Below are 13879 nucleotides of genomic sequence, written 5' to 3' on the forward strand. Positions count from 1 at the left end.
TCCCTTCTAAATAAAAACAACATTTCTAAAAAACTAGTTTCTATTAGCTACCACATTCCAAAGGAGTTTGTTCGAAAACCAAGACCTCTAGAAGATTTGGTGCATTGGAAGGCAATCGAATTTAGACAGTTTTTATTATACACTGGCATCATAGCACTGAAAGGTGAAGTACATGAAGATATTTATTACACCTTCCTTTTATTGCACTGCGCATATAGGCTTCTTTGTTGCTCTAAGCAACGAGATTCAAACTTAGACACTGCCCAATTCATGCTCAATGACTTTGTAGAAAACTTCCCCATTTTGTTTGGAGAAAACAGTGTTTCTTATAACGTTCACAGTCTTCTGCATTTAAAGGAAACCGTAAAATATATAGGGGATCCGATTTCTGGATCTTGCTACTCTTTTGAAAATTATTTGCAGTACCTAAAGAAAATGATAAAAAGGCCTTCAAAAATCTTAGAGCAGCTACATCGAAAGATTTATGAATGACCCTTTTCAACATCGCCTGGCCATTTCGACACTTATGTTGAAGGTAATAAATGTTTTTTTCAAGGGATCTGTCCTCAGTAGTTCCCAACCTGATAATTTTTGTTACATGGAAGGCAATTTACCAGTAATAATTTATGAAATAACAGATGATTCAATAATAGGTAGAAAATATGTCAAAACAAGCAGCTTCTATGATACGCCGTTTGTTTCTAGTTCCTTAGGGATCTATGTTATAGATTTAGCAGATTCTGGAGCTGATATTGCAAAATTTGCTTTATCAGAATTAGAATGTAAGGCTTTCGCAATTCCCTTTGAAGGCAAACATATTGTAATACCAATGCTCCATTTTTATTAGATGCGAAAATATTTTTGTTACCTGTAAATACGTATTACTAAATATATTATAATATATATAAATATCTTCAATAAAATAAAGCAGTAAAAAACGATACATTAACATGAAATCTAGTGATAATAAAACTAAAAAAATAACAGTAATAGTAATAAGTAACAAATAAAATAAAAATAAAAAATAAATAAATATAAAAATTGCGAAATAAAAAGTAATAAATTACAGAAGGCAATATGGATGGTCCGAACCCAAAACGAATCAAAAAGACTTGCTACAATCAAGTATATACAGAAAAGGCATGTAAATGCGAAGATAAGGAAGCTTTAAAGGCTTTCTTCGAAGGTAAAGTATAAGCTGCCAACAAGTATATTCCTCTTTTCATTCAAATCAAATGAGCGAAATTTCTGCACAGTACCAAGTGCTCCTAGAAGAAGTAGCGCAGCAGAAAGTCCTCATTCAGCAGCTTCTAAAAGAACGCACCGACGACTCATCGATAATGAGAGAATTTCCAATTAAAAACAAAACAGATTTGGGCCGAATTAATGAAAATATAGAAGTTCGCGGAAAGAAGAACTACGTAAGTAATATTTTTTCTTTCGATTTCCTTATTTAAAATACGTTTCAGTAAATTTCGATTTTTATTTTATTTTTACCGTTTCAACCCTTTACTTTCTTGCAGATCAAATGTATGACTCAAATTCTCCAGGGTTCTGGAGTGGTGAAAAACCTGAAGAATATTATAACAGACGAATTGGCCATGCAGTACAATATTGATGGAGTGTTGGGCAAAGATTCGCTCAAAAGCTTTACAAATTTTTTCGACGCCCTTATTGGTAAGAACAGGATAAGCTTTTCAATTAAAACAGTTAATAACAAATATATTTTAATTATTTTAGAGTCCATTCCTACCGGGATAGATGCTGGATCGCCAGAGAATCAACTGCGCCAAGCCCTTCAGCGTCAAAAAAAACGCGTAATAAAAAAAAATCATTTAGTAAATAAAGAAAATAAATGATTAATAAATAACAATATAATGTAAGATAGTACATATTTTAAAACTACTAAGTAAGAAAATAAATTCAAATATACATATGTACATATGTATTTTTTAATTTATTTTCTTACTTAGTAGTTTTAAAATATGTACTATCTTACATTATATTGTTATTTATTAATCATTTATTTTCTTTATTTACTAAATGATTTTTTTTTATTACTTTGCTTACTATTGCTTTGAATTTCATAAAAATTTCTTTTATTTTCGTAAAATTGAACCAGTAAAATCGCTAGCGAGTTAGAATAAATGAAATCGCTAACGATTTTGAATTAGTCAAACCACCTGTAATTTCGAATTAACGAAATCACTAACGATTTGGAGTCAGTCAAATCACTAGCCATTTTGAATTAATGAAAACGCTGGCGATTCTGTATTAGCTATTCACAAACGATTTTGGAACTAGTCATTTCACCAATGACTGGTAATGCAGCGTCGCACCGCTCGATTACTCTCGTAGGACATTGCAATGTAAAAATCGTTAGTCAAATAACACAGAACGTTTCGCTTACAAAAAATATCTGACAAATGCAGTCGAGTTGATACAAAAAGTATTAATACACGATTGTCTCAATACACCAATTATTGGTCTCTATTATAAGTCAATCGTGTAGTTTGACAATTTATTGGCCAATACAGCGCCCCCAACAATATTGTGCTTATTTGTCACAATCAATGGCAACCCTGGTGAGCAATTATGGAACCCCTTGATGGGAAATTGTGAGCCAATTAAAATGTCAAATGCGTCAATTTTGATTGTTTTCTGGAAAAAAAATAAAAAAAAATTTTGATTTTTTCGCAAAAGCAAAAGATAAGTTATTGTGTTTTTCTTCGTAAGTAAAATGATATGAATATAATTTTTGTAAATATTTTAATTATTGTTTACTTGAAGTTTTAGAATACCGTCCCAGGATTTCGGAAATAAAATGGGTATGGTCGCAAACGAATAGTTTTTGAGATATTTGCGTTTAAAGTTGAAAATTACCACTAATTGAATTACGTATATTTAGGATTTAAAATTAGTTTTACATTTATATCATTAATTTTTATGTTCACAAACACTTCATGAAATAGTTTGTAGACATTTTTTTTACATTCTATAGTGCAAAAATAGTTCATTTTCATTCTATATTTGATTTATTGTTCAAATCAATTTACTTAACAATAACGAAAGAGCTACAAACTGTCAAATAATCGGTGTTACCATATGTCAAACATATAAAAGGTTTAACTATAATGTTGTTGTCCGTCCTTTGGTAGCAACGAACATGTTCAATTTTGAACATTCTCCCGGTCGATAAAAAATCGGGTGGGGCTGTGCCGGGACACACAGGATTTTAGATTCTGGGGCAAAGTTGGGATCGACAGACTCAATCTGAAATTTGAGCTTGATATAGTCATCCATATCTTTGTCAAACACACTCGAGTCGATCTTTATGTCATAGTGTTTGTACAGCGGTTGGTTTACCAAATAACGCAGCCAGGCCTTGATAACGGATCTACGTACGAAACCACTCAAGTAATTCGATTTATGAATAAGTTTCTTTTTTATGTTGATATTAAAAGCAAAATCGTCGTCTATCCGCCTCGGTAATTGCTTCACCATGTTGTTTACATGAAAATGGTAACCGCGGTGAAATCAATCGAATGCTGATTGGGTCAAGCAGCGGCAGTCCGCTCGGCTTTAGAGGATAACGAAAACCGTTTGAGCACGACTGCGTTTTGATTTTATTGGCATCTATCGATTTGCTACAGGTACTGCATAAGCGAAATTCCGTCACATTTTCATCGGGTAATTTTGCTTGAAGGAAAGAAATGTTGCGATGTTTCACTTTCTTTAAGTCTCTTTCAAACCAAAGTCGATCACAAACGCTGCAAGATAAACCAAACGGTTTGGCTTTAAATACCGTTTTGAAGCGTTTGTCCGCTGAACGTTTATGATTTTGCATTGCTTCACTTCTACTGATATTGACATCTCTCAGTTCCGTGGAAGATCCATAAGTATAGGTTTTCCAGTGGGAGCAGTACTCTCGAGGTCGGCGGCAGCAGTTTTGCGACGTTCCCGAAACCGTCTCGCTCGTTCGGCGCCGGACATTGGGGTACCTTCTTACTAGCGTCGTAGCGTCATATGCATTGTTGCTTTGTCCTTGACTATTTTCTCCCTCTACTAATATGCGGCATTCTACTCTCGGCATTGGGACGCGTTTGATTCTCTGTCCTTTTCTTGCCTCTCTTTCTCTTTTTCTCTCGCTTTTTCCTTGTTACTCTTCCGTATTTTAGCCTCACGTTTCTACAATTTACTTCAGCAAAGTTTTAAAATAGAATAACAAAAAATTTAACTAATCCGTAAATTATAAAATACTTATTAATTGTAGAGGTTTACCATTACAAATAATGAAAAAATGACATCGTGATTGAACATGACAATAATCAAATGGAAGTTAATGATGGAAATCTCACTATAGATCATGTTCAAAAACCGAGACAAATGATTGAAGTTAGGTACATTAATTTCGAATTTACTTTTATGATCATTCATGACTCTAATAATAATTTACTACATTTACACAACTGAAATTATAGAATTATAGGTTAAATAAAGCGCCAAAAACTTCTGTAGAACGTGGTCGAGAATTCAGAGCACAAAAAGCACTGCTTAAACAACAATGTAAGCAACAACAGGAACCAGATGCAATAGTTGAAATTGCTACAGATGATATTCAAAGGGCTGGTTCATCACAAAACAATCAAGTCCCTGAACCCTCTGAAATAACGACGGACGGACTCTACATAGTACCGAAAGACAATGATAATAGATTTTATCATGGGCGAAAAAATGATACATCGGTCATATCTTTACAAGATGAATTTCGCCAATTATCCTTGAACACATTGTCAACAATAGGTAGAACGATTCTCGATTTTATGAACAACAACAGGAACCAGCAATAGTTGAAATTGCTACAGATGATATTCAAAGGGCTGGTTCATCACAAAACAATCAAGTCCCTGAACCCTCTGAAATAACGACGGACGGACTCTACATAGTACCGAAAGACAATGATAATAGATTTTATCATGGGCGAAAAAATGATACATCGGTCATATCTTTACAAGATGAATTTCGCCGATTATCGTTGAACACATTGTCAACAATAGGTAGAACGATTCTCGATTTTATGAATGACAGAAAAAAGTTGTCCATGGTTACTTTTAATTGCCAAAGTCTCAGAAAACACGTATCGGACTTGAGCGATCCCGCAATTGATTCAAGCAATATCCTGTTTTTATCAGAAACCTGATCAAATGACGATGAAAACGTTGACATCCCGAATTTTGATTGTTTTGCGAAATTCAAGCGTAAAAATGCTAGATCAGCAGGAGTGGCAATTTATCAGAAATCGAATGATACCTCGAATATAGTAACTTCGAACATAGACATTCTATTACAACATATTCGTTGGTGATATATGTGCTGCTCACTGTGTTTTGGACGATGGAACAAACATCATAATGGTAGTTGTTTACATTTCGCCCAATAACACAGTTAATAACATCATAAAGTGTATATACAGAAGACTTATGATTTATGGTCGAGTAGGTTCTGAAGAACTAGGAGAAAACTATCATACGTTGCGACTAATCTTAGCAGGAGATTTCAATATCAATTTCGCATCCGAAGATGGACAACTCCTGATAAACTTTCTACGAGATAAATTAGAATTACAAATGAATAATGACCGTAATGAGCCAACTACAAGACATGGAACAACAATCGATGCAGTTTTTTCTAGATTTCTGTCTAATTTTAATTCTAAAATATATGTATCGTATTTTTCGTATCATAAGCCTATTGTCTCGGCTTTACAACCAACCACAGTAATTACTGATGTACCCAATAATGAAAATAACGAATAAAACAATGAAAAAAAATAAAAGATCTATGCAAAAATATTAATTTACTAATGAAAACATAAAATAAATTCATATATATACATATAGATACAGTGAAAGAAGTTTCACTTCAGTCGTGCGGTCATAAGCACACTCACTTTTATTCTCTTTCACATCGGACGACGGTGTACCTTTGATGTTCGCTATAGACACCGAGCTCATATACTCCAAACTATACCTTTACCCTATGGGAGTTTCAGATTTTGTAAATAACGAAATCAAGCAGTTACTTAAAAATGGTATCATTCGACTATCAAAGTCCCCATACTACAGCCCACTCTGGGTTGTTGACAGAAAAGGCCTTGACAGCAATGCGAACCGAAAAAAACGGTTGATAGTTCACTTTACCGATACCCAATGCCAAGTATCCTAATGATCCTAGCGAACCTAGGAAAGGCGAAATTTTTTACGACTCTAGATTTATAATCCGGTTATCACCAAATTTATCTAGCGGAATAAGACGAAAAAACGTCATTCGCAGTGAATGGCGGAAAATATGGATTTTGCCTTTTGGCTTGAAAAATGCCGGTAGCATTTTTCAAAGAGCCATCGATGACATCCTTACGTTTATGTAGACGACGTAATAATCTTTCCAAAAAACGAAACTGACAATGTGCAGCATATTGATACGGTCTTAAAATGCTTGGCCGATGTAAACATGAGAGTAGCGCAAGAAAAAAACTAAGTTCTTTAAAGAGAGAGTCGAATTCTTGGGTTTTATAGTAACCAAAAAAACTGACCCTGAAAAGGTCAGGGCAATACAAGGTGGGTCGTTTCTTGGTTTAGCTAGTTACTACAGGGGTTTTATTAAGGACTTCGCAGCAATAGCAAGGCCATTAACCAACATTCTCAAAGGAGAAAATAGTTTGGTGAGCAAGCATATGTCCAAAAAGGTCTCGTAATGCATTCGAAAGATTGAGGAATATCTTGTAATCAGAAGATGCCATACTTATTAGGGTGTCCGTTATTTCCCAAATTTATTTTTGAGTCTGCAGCGCCCTCAAAATTTTTAGTAAATGCCCTAAAAAAATTATGAAACCCATAAAAGCTCTTAATATTGATAATAACCCGTGCCGCAACGACGATTTACAATATTTCCCATATAAAGAACATGGGGTTTTCATACTTTTTGCAATTAATTTTTTTTTTTTTGCGAAACCAATTGATATATTGCTGCGGAACCGAATTATTTTTGTAGGAAATTGAACGTTCTACAAAAAGTTTCTCAGAAATTTTTCAAAGAAATCACTTCCGTCAAAGTTATTCAACGTCAAAGTTCAAAGTTTTTGATGTGAAATTTGACACAGATTCACTAACTGACTAACGGACACCCTAATATTTATGTACCCAGATTTCAAGCAGCCCTTTGATCTAACAACTTACACCACCGTAGATGGCATTGGTACAGTCCTGTGCCGACCCATTTCCAAAGTTTCACGCACGCGAGACACATTACGCAACGAATGAGCGAGAATTGTTAGCTATTGTCTGGGCTATAGCAGCAGACCCTTATGCGCCCAGCGTTTAAATTCAATTACAGTTCCATAATATTTTTTACACCGTTACAGCATTGACTTCTTATTGACTTTAAAAGAACACAACATAATTTACATACGTACAAGTGTGAGTAGTGATTTATAATTAGTGTGGTACAGTGGTGTTCCCAAATAAAAGCACAAATCGTGTTTGCACTACCCAAAAAATTTACTTACAGTTTCTAAAGTACCGTTTAAAATAACTGTTTAAAGAACCGGCAAAAACTAAAGTGACGGTAAAAATAAAAACGTTTTTCAATCCGTTGCTGTCATCACTCCGCTGCTGGTATTAAGCCACTGCTGCGCTATAACTCCGTTGCTGGTATCAAGTCGCTGCTGCCGTCAGTTCGCTGTATCCTGCTCCAAAGGGACGTAAACGCCGGCAAACATTCGATGCACTAGGTAACGAGTGCAAATTATTTAACGTGGTGGGTTTTTTCGAAAATCTAAATCTAAATTTATTCTCTTACCAAGTCTAAATGAGCAAGCCAAAGCAAACTATCCTCCAACCTGTCTCCAAGAAAGAAACTTACAGACTTAAAGTCATTAAAGCCTGAAATGACGGTGGCGAAAAATAATATTTTGCGAATAAAGACAGGCTTTCTGGAAAGAACCATGTCGTAAGATGAATTGAATTGGAATGTCGGCTAGACATATTAAATTCACATAGTGAAAAGTTAATGAAATGTCAATATAATATTAAAGAGAGTAATATAGAGGATATGGAGTTATAGGATATAATTATTTAAACAAAGTCAATAATTAAAAATATTATAGCTAAAAATAGAACATCAATTGCGGAAACATCTTTCGTAACGCCTCACAGCTCAAAGCTCACTAAAATGAATCTGCCGAAATTCTAGGGAGGATATTTGTAATTTAAAAATTTCATAGGTCTGTTTGAGAGCTTGTTTTATAAAGACCCAAATATTGCAGATGTTGAAAGATTTAATCATTTGGACTCATTGCTATCGCTGGGCGATACGCCATTATTATACATATAATTATGACAAAGGTGAACTCTGCCTCGGTAAGTAGATTAGAGTGCAGCCCTGTTGTATTTCGGTCTCAATTAGCACTGGCTGTGTATGCAGTAGTCATAAACCTTTTTATTATTGCTATCACCTTTTCGTTCAAACCATTTTGTGGTTTCCACGTAGCTACTAATGTTCGATATGCTTTTTGTAGATATCCATTCAAGGGTTGGTGCTTAATGGATTCCAAGTGTTCTGTGTTGGATCTGCGATAGGGCTGGGCATTCACAGAGAAACTGTATACCCATTTTGGGGCTTGTTCTCCAAATAATGCCCTTTTGTGGTAGAAGTTAGAAGTAGACACTTTTCCTGCTATTTAATAAGCCGTTATTTTTTTTTCTTGTCATATTTTGGGCTCATCTGTTTAAATATATTGAATTTTATTATACTTTTCCATCTGTTATTGTATGTAATAGTTGCTCGTCTGCTTTTTCGTTGACGAAAATGTTCCTCTTATCGGGGACTCAGTTCAAGTCTCGGTGGAGCTGGTCTTCTAGTGAGCTCAGTGCCTTCTTGCAGTTAAGGACTATGCTGGAACTAGTCATGGGCGACAACAAGGCCAGGAGAGCCGTCTGGCTATCCGTGTATATTGTTGCTTTATGTATCCTCTCGTAGTATTCCATTGGAGCTTCGTAGGCCTTCTCTATGCCCAGTACTTCCGCATGGAAGATGCTAGCCGATTTCGGTAGACAGATAGAGTGAGAAACGTCCAGATCATTGAAAAATACTCTCGTGCCTACTCCGCCGTCTATTTTGGACCCGTCGGTATAGACAGAGATGGTATCTTCCTCCCTATTGAGCCCCTTCTCCATTCTCGTTTAGAGGGTATCCTCACCTAGAAGTGTCTATTTAAATCCAGCATTGGGAGAATGTAGTCTGATTTATTAACGTTGAGCTGGTTTAGAATACCACAGATCCAAGGCCCTTGGAGTATTGTTTCCGGATAGGGATCGTATTGCCTACCGCCTGGAAATCTACTGGACTTTATTAATGGGCTGGGTCTAGGCGAGTCAATGTGAGTAAGGAGAGGGCACAATAGACCAAAGGTCGCAGTGCATTCCTCATCATTATTCATTCATTTCATTCATGGGTAGTTGTCGCAGGACCATATTGAGCGCGTCAGTCGGACAAGACTTGATTCCACCAGTAACACCTGCACATGCTGCTCTTTGTATTGTACTAATTTTCTATTATTTGTTTAGCACTGGCCATCATCACAAAGCTCCATATGTAAGTATAGGTCTTATGACAGCAGTATATAGTACTTCCACATGATCATACTAGGTTTAAGGCCCCAATTTTTTACTAATGATACTCTTGCAAGTGTAGTAGGCCATATAGGCTTTTATATTCTTTTTTCTATATTTATTTTCAATGTCAGTTTGGTGCCAATCTTTACCCCTTAAGTATTTAGCTGTTGGGGACAGAGAGTGTGTTGTACCATTTAGTACGTAGTAATGTAGTGATTTTTCAATTACGTTTATCATATCGTGAAGAGCAGATTCGGTTGATCGCACCTTTATGTAAGCATATTAGTTGATCTTATATGAAAATTTATTAAACTTTAAAGTGCCGGCTGCCTGATCTTTGGCAATTTTTTCTATCTTTGGTACCGGTTTTTCCTTAATTTATTTTGTGATTTATTGCATTCCTTTCGCTGGTTGTCCCGATTAGCTACCATTGCACTTTGGTTGGTGCTCATGGTAGCTTTGGAGCTGGACCCTCCCACTTCTGATTTGTTGGTTTTTGCTACTGTCCCTACCGGTGAAATGTGGCTGGTACGTCCGAGAGTGCTCTTAGTCGTATACTGGCTGGAGGCGAGTAGATCGACCTCATCCGATATGTCGTAGCTGTTCCAGTAATTGTAGTGGTTATCGTCAAATTGGTTGTTGTTGCTGTTATTCTAGTTTGTTAGTTCATGTTTATTTTCCCACGAGTAGGCCGGAAAGGGTTGGTCACTCGTCTTCAAAGCCGGTATTTCCCTAACATCCCTTACCGTTAGCGATCAGCTATTCGTTACCGCACGCTGACCATTCAACCGTCGGCACGGGTACCTCACTTTGTTTTAGGGTGGTGTTGGTGCGGGTATCCTCATACTTCCACAAAAGGAGATGGGCATAAAACCGTGGGTTTATTCATCCATGTCACCATTGTGGGAATTATGAGGTGCCCCTCCGCACCGAATGTTGGCCACAGCAGTTATTCAACTAAAGACCACTTATGGAAAATACCTGCCTGTGAGATTGTTGCTGGATTCAGGCTCCTAAGTAAAGTTTATGACGTAGGACTTGGCAGTGCCAAGTTGTCTCAAAAGTTGCGGATTCGACGCTAGCACAAAACGTTAAGCATAGTAGGAATTACAAATTCCAATATAAAATCCAGAACTTCGTAATGTAAATGGACTTTATGAATAAATACAGAGCACTGGGTAACATGAGTCCAACGAACAATAAGATCCCGAGTGCACCACACTACATTTTAACTACCGTAAGTACAACAACCAATTTACGTGTTGTTTTTGATGATTCGAGTCATAGGTTTGGTTAGGTAAGATGGCTGATCAAAGATCCCACGTAGACTAACAATTAGTCCTTTGTGATGCCATTAAAAAGGAACTCCCGTGTTCGGACTTACATATTGGCGAAACGCTTTGTGGCCAATACATAGTTACACAGACGCTTAACTTCAACACCCGCCAGTTCGGTGGGATGTCCAAAGGTATGCGTCCCCAAGTGTCTGAGTCTTGACCTCCCAAAAGCGGGACAGTCAAGCAGGAAGTGTTGGCTTGTTTCTACCGCATCTTCTTCCAAACAGCTTCTGCAGTCGGCATCCGGTAGGATTCCCATTCTTACCGCATGTAGGCCAATAGGACAGTGGCCTGTTAAAAGACCCACTAACAATGAGAGGTTAGCCTTACTGAGGGCTAAGAGATCATATATAGCCGCTCTACTATCTGAGTGAATAGTCACTTCTCTGAAGGTGGATGCACTCCGTAGCAGCAAATCAGCTGCTACCTTGATGGCTGCGACGGGAAGTCTGAAACAGGAGTTGATGGAGAGCTCCCGACAGTAGACCCCCCCACCAACCTTCCCCCCAAGCTTTGACCCATCCGTGAAAAAGCTTGGTGCCCCCCTCCTCCAACGGCTTCTTCCCACCCACATCTCCCTCGTCGGTATGTGGGCAGAGAAGGAGCCGCCAGAGTTCGGTTTGGCGACTCCATGATCCAGATGATATGGTATGCAGTCAAAGTTTGTAAGGATATCCGAATGACCAGATGCACGTTCCTTTAAGAAACCATATTCTCTGAGTCTGATAGCCACCTTCGCGGCTATGCATCTACCGGCGATGTCCACCGGCGTTATATTCAAAATTGCATTAAGTGCCATGGTTGGGGTGGATCTTAACGCACCACATATGCTAATTAGCGCAGCCCGTTGAACGCTTTCGAGTTTCTTGGCCAGTGTGGTCTTCCCTAAAGCCCTCCACCACGTGAAGACACCATAGAACAAGATGGGCTTTATTATGGTGTCATAGAGCCAGAGGACCACTTTCGGTGAGAGACCCCATCTTTTGCCAATAGCTCCTCTGCAGCAGTATAAGGCAATATATGCCTTTTTTGCTCTCTCCTCGATATTCGGCTTCCATGAAAGCTTCTTATCCAGGATGAGCCCTAAATATTTCACTGTATCCGCCAGTTGCAGGCGAATACCTCCCATCTGCGGCAACGGTGCCGCCGGGATTTTATATTTTCTGCTGAATAAAACCATTTCTGTTTTGTTTGGATTAATGGCGAGTCCACTTCCGACCGCCCACTTTGTTACAACGCTGAGATATCCCTGCGTCAACTCGTACACGGTACTAAGGAACTTTCCTTTGACCATAAGTGCTACATCGTCTGCGTAGGCAATCACCCGACAGCCGTGATCCTCTAGTTTTTTGAGCAATTCGTCAACGACTAGGATCCATAGAAGAGGAGAGAGAACCCCACCTTGTGGTGTTCCCCTACTCACACTACGCCTCGCGCGCGCGCTGCCCCATTCTGTTTCGATCACTCTGTCACACAGAAGACTGAGAATGAGGCACTTGAGGTTCGATTCAACCCCAAGACCGTCAAGAGCAGTTACTACTGCCTGAGGCAGGACATTGTTGAAAGCTCCCTCGATATCAAGGAAGGTCCCAACAGCGAAGTCCTTGGCTTCAATGGCTTCTTCGAGCCATGAAACGATAGTATGCAAGACAGTGTCCACTGACCTTCCTTTGCGATAGGCATGTTGTGCTTTTGACAAATAGTCTCTCGGAATGCTATTCCTTATATGCCAGTCTATCAGTCTCTCCAGAGTCTTTAACAAGGAGGAGGAGAAGCTGATTGGCCTGAAATCCTTGGCCGTGACATGGGAGCCCCTGCCAGCCTTCGGGATAAACGTAACCCTGACTCGTCTCCAGGCCCCCGGGATGTAACCTAATCTGATGCAGTTCGCATAGATAGGTGCCAACCAGCTGCATGACACCTTAACAGCCTGTTGCAGCTGCGCTGGTATGATGCCGTCTGGTCCCGGGGACTTTAATGGTTTGAACGAGTTAATCGCCCACGCCAAGTGCCGCTCATCCAGGATGCCGACAAAGGCCGCGCAATCGTCAAGCGGCACCCCGAGAGATCCCCTCACAGAGGACATGTTGCTCGGGAAGTGAGCGTCGAGAAGCATTTGAAGTGTTTCTTCGCTACTGAGGGCCCACTTCCCATTTGCGTCCTTGAGATACCCCAGGGACGCTGGGGTTTTTGCGAGAATACGCCTGAATCTCGAGGACTCGTGACAGCCTTCCACTTTTTCACAGAAGTAATTCCACGAGGTCCTATTGGCCTTCCTTAACTCGGACTTATATATTGAAAGTCCTGCTTTATATAAAGCCCAGTCCTCAGACAACCCACTTCTGCGGGTCTTGTTGAAAAGCCGTCTACATGACGCCCTGATATCTGAGAGCTCCTTGGTCCACCATAGAGGTTTCTCTTTGCCCTTGGGCGATCTCAGTGGACAAGACCTCTCCAGCCTTGAAAGCCGAGCTGAAAACTTCAACCCACTCCTCCACCACATCGGTAGTGGCCAACGAGTCCACCCCCGGTGCGCGTGGGACAGTTTGTCGAAGCCTCCTGTGATAACCCTCCCAGTCTGTGTTCCTAGGGTTCCTAAAAGATTTCCTAGGCGGACCTTCTCCGGCTAGACTAAACTCGATGTACCTGTGATCCGAAAAGGAGTGATCGTCGAGGACCCTCCAGTTCGATATCAGCGGGGCAATCGCTTGTGAAGTTAGGGTGAGATCGAGAGCCTACTCCCTGCCTGCGGTCACAAAAGTAGGAGAGTTTCCTCTATTACAAATGCGAAGTTTTTCGCCAATAATGAAATCAAAAAGCGACTCATCTCTACTTTTAGTGTCTGAGCTTCCCCAGATCTGGTGCCGCGAG

At 39.1% G+C, this 13879-nt stretch overlaps 1 long non-coding RNA gene across 1 annotated transcript in view; it reads right to left on the reverse strand.

Annotated features, from left to right (window-relative positions):
• Positions 1-2092: 2092 nt before the first annotated feature.
• Positions 2093-13879, reverse strand: part of LOC125775685 (uncharacterized) — a 40944-nt gene continuing 29157 nt past the window's right edge. The window contains exons 2-4 of the long non-coding RNA XR_007421290.1: positions 7858-7990; positions 7565-7785; positions 2093-4198 (exon numbers count right to left, since the gene is read on the reverse strand). This is a non-coding gene — a long non-coding RNA (uncharacterized LOC125775685). The remainder of the gene's footprint in view (positions 4199-7564; positions 7786-7857; positions 7991-13879) is intronic.

This window comes from Bactrocera dorsalis, chromosome 1 (genome assembly GCF_023373825.1).
Source record: "Bactrocera dorsalis isolate Fly_Bdor chromosome 1, ASM2337382v1, whole genome shotgun sequence".
NCBI lineage: Eukaryota > Metazoa > Arthropoda > Insecta > Diptera > Tephritidae > Bactrocera > Bactrocera dorsalis.